The sequence below is a fragment of the Phalangium opilio genome, unplaced genomic scaffold (assembly GCF_054372755.1).
Source record: "Phalangium opilio isolate 3A_F unplaced genomic scaffold, DU_Popi_V2 ptg000200l_1, whole genome shotgun sequence".
NCBI classification, from domain to species: domain Eukaryota; kingdom Metazoa; phylum Arthropoda; class Arachnida; order Opiliones; family Phalangiidae; genus Phalangium; species Phalangium opilio.
In genome coordinates, this window is record NW_028324213.1 from 2,672,509 (window position 1) to 2,676,098 (window position 3,590).

General features: G+C 36.5%; 1 pseudogene; it reads left to right on the top strand.

Annotated features, from left to right (window-relative positions):
• The first annotated feature begins 364 nt into the window (after nt 1–364).
• Nucleotides 365–3,188, top strand: LOC149622102 (uncharacterized; annotated as a pseudogene).
• The last annotated feature ends 402 nt before the right edge of the window (nt 3,189–3,590 follow it).

Sequence of the window (3,590 nt, forward strand, 5' to 3'; positions counted from 1 at the left end):
CTCATTTAGACGAGTAAATTTTTAGTGAGTAAACTAGTTCGGTCTTGTGAACAGAATTTGGACAAGTTGAATCACCAAATATAAAATTGATCAGTGACGAATTTTTGCTAGCTCAACTTTTTGACCCATCGATAGAGACTATCCGACCAGTACCAAAGTTGTCTAGCCAATAAGAAGGCCCGTAAGTGTCACGAGTCAGGTCTTTCGTTCTCGCCCAATTACTGTTTCCCTCATATTAGTCGTCTGCTTATGTCGTATTGTCCCGCGCTTTTTGGAAAATTGGTTGAAAGGTACTTTCGTTATTGCGTGTGTGAACAGTCAATTCCTGGTCTTTAAACGTACGATATTGTAATTAATTAATAAAATGGATTCAGAAAGGACGAAATTTGAAAAACCTTGTGATTGCGGCAAAATATTTGCGTCGAAAAATGCATATTTTACCCATAGACGGAAATGCGAACATGTTAAAAAAGAATGTCAGCCTGGAAATCTCAAATGTAATGAACAGGATTGTTCCTCAACTTTCAAGTATAGTGCAGATTTTATCACTCACTTAAAATCATCCCACGATTTAAAGATTGAGAATGAAACCAAAGAATTTGAGTTCTATACAGGTATCTTTCGTAAAACTATATAGTTAGCTTTCGAGAAGGTAGTAGTTTTTTTAATTTGCCATCAGTTTTCGATCTTTTCCAAGCTAATTTAAACCAAATACAGAAAAAATTACATTTGGAAATTATTAACTCTAAGTTTCACGCTTTTAAATCAATACAACGTAATTTTTTAAATTATTTGAACATATTGGCAAGTTTGTTTTATTGTTTTCCACTTGTGGTTATCAAATTTGAAAGTCGTAATTCTGAAGGCGTATAAAACTCACTCCCCTTCCCAAGCTGACTTTGTGTTAAAGACGTAAAGTCAACACGCGCGCACGTTTTGTTCTCGTGTTTACATGTATTTATAACTGTGTTAAATTGTCATTGTCTTAACTTCAAAAGGGCTTCATTGTTTGCTTCATTAAGTGTAAGTCCAGGCTTTTTGTAACCTCCACCTCTTCTTACCTCGGCATCAGTGCGCAAGGAGAGTACGTTGTCTCGCGCTCTACTAATTCATCTTTAACGGTGTAAATAAATCGGGATTGTTTCTATATGTATTACCATAAGTTTATAAAATTAATATGGTCCGTTTGATAGTGGTTATTGCGGAGAGTACGTCTTATCATAATAAGACGTATTATTTGATACAACCTGTCGAGGTCATACTTAAACTTATGATATCCCGTCATGTCGTCGATTATTAAAAGTTGTAAACATTGTGCCTGTATTATCAGTTAATTACCGTGCTGAAGGTTAATCCGTTTTCTGCGCATAGAGTTTGAAGATTGGAAGGATCTTTACGAAAAGCGAACAACTTCATCTTTTATTTTGGATAAAGTCAAAAAGAATTCAATTGGGACTGTGGAATACTTCTATTGTAATCGATCAGGCTGTTACGCGTCACAGTCATCGGGAAAACGTTTGCAAAAATCACAGGGCCTGTCGAAAATTGGTTCAAACTGCACCGCCAGCATTAAGGTTGAAAGGAAAGATTCTTCCGAGAAGGTTGCTGCCACTATAACGCATACTCATTACGGGCATGACCAAAAACTGGCTCATATACCCAATCCAAAAAACGATAGAAAGTCTATAGCCAGCCAATTAAACCAAGGAATTGAAAGCCATAGAGTTTTGAAAAACATTTTCTCTGGAACAGAGAGCCAGCTTGAAAGGCAACATTTGTGCACAAAGAGAGATATCTTAAATATAGCAAATGCATATGGAATTCAAAAAATAGAAAAACACGCCAAAGACCACCAGAGCGTAGACGCGTATTTCTTAGAGGATTTAAAAAAAGATAAGAGCATAATTCTCTATAAAAGACAAGAAGAAAAAAACCCTGGTACATTCTGCTGAAGAAACATGCACTTTTAACTCTAATGACTTTGCCTTGGGTATTATGACCGCGACTTCCAAAGAAACATGTTCCTTAAGTTCGGCAAAGATATAATTTGCTTAGATGCCACTCACGGAACCAACCAGTTAGGGCTGGGAGTATCGAAGATTTTTGGTATGGATACCGGTATCGAATACTGAATATTGTACTCGATACCGGGTATCGGTATCGGAGAAAAAAATACTCGATACCCAAAGTATCGTGTTCTTTTTTTAAAGCGCCACCTATGATAGATTTTGCGTATTTAATTATAATAAGCTATGTTATTAGTTTTTATTTCTTGGAAAAGCATTGCTGCAATATTTTAACATTTAATTAAAATTTATTTAATCTAATGTTTAAGATGTGATTTAAGTTTAGTTAGCGCTATTCACATAAACTTTCTGAAAGCTAGAATCCTTTTAAGTATAATAAAACACGTCGAAACGCGTCTAAGTTAAATTTCAGGTCATTTGTATCAATAGGACGAAGGAACTGGCCAAAAAACATACCTCCTCCTATAAAACTTAATATTAATTTTCGGTTACTCCGAATTTTCTTCAAAAGTCCCGCTTATATATGTAAATCCAATTCTTTGATCGGGATTCTATAGCGCGAGCAGGTTGCGTAGTATTGGGCGCGATCGAATGGGCTATGGTTGAAGAAGCTACGTCTGACGTCAGTCTACTCTAGGGATGGAATATAGAGACTAATCTATGTCGACGAGGGAAACATTCACGTGTTAAAATATAAAGCAAATGATTGGCCGCAAGTTTGAAAAAGAAACGTTCCTTCGATTCCAGGGGGAAAAGATAGGGGGATAAAGAACTCGATGCTTCGGATTTTTCGAAACTACTCGATACCAGTATCGGATCCCAAAAACGGTACTCGATACCGGTATCGAAAGACTGAAGTACTCGATACCAAGTTGGCATCGAGTAGTATCGAACAGCCCTACAACCAGTATGACTTTAATCTCATTACGGTTTTAGTCAGAGAAGGGGTGCCGGTAGCTTGGCTAATTAGTAATAGGGAAACTTCGGTTAGCCTCGACTCTTTTCTTCAAAGCAATAAAAAACCAAATTGGTAACATCAATGCAAGAATTATTATGACCGACAAAGCGCCGCAGTATTTTAGTAGTTTTGTCGACGTATTTGATTGCGAGCCAAAAAAGTTATTATGTCACTGGCATGTGCATCACGATTGGCGTAAATAATTAATCAAAATAAGGGGAAAGGATACAGCTTCGGTGTTGTATAAAGGATTGTGTCTTCTGCTTGAAGAACCCGATACTTCAAAATTTGAAACTCTTTTGGAGAAAAGCCTGGAAAATTAATGTAAGATAGAGACCGTCTGAACTTTTTTGACTATTTTGCTGAAATGCCGAATTCTGAACCGAAATTAATGTAAGATAGAGACCGTCTGAACTTTTTTGACTATTTTGCTGAAATGCCGAATTCTGAACCGTGAATTTTGAAAATGAAATAGAATGGAGACCGTCTGAACTTTTTTGACTATTTTGATGAAATGCTGAATTCTGAACCGTGAACTTTGAAATTAATGTCAGATAGAGACCGTCTGAACTTTTTTGACTATTTTGCTGAAATGCCGAATTCTG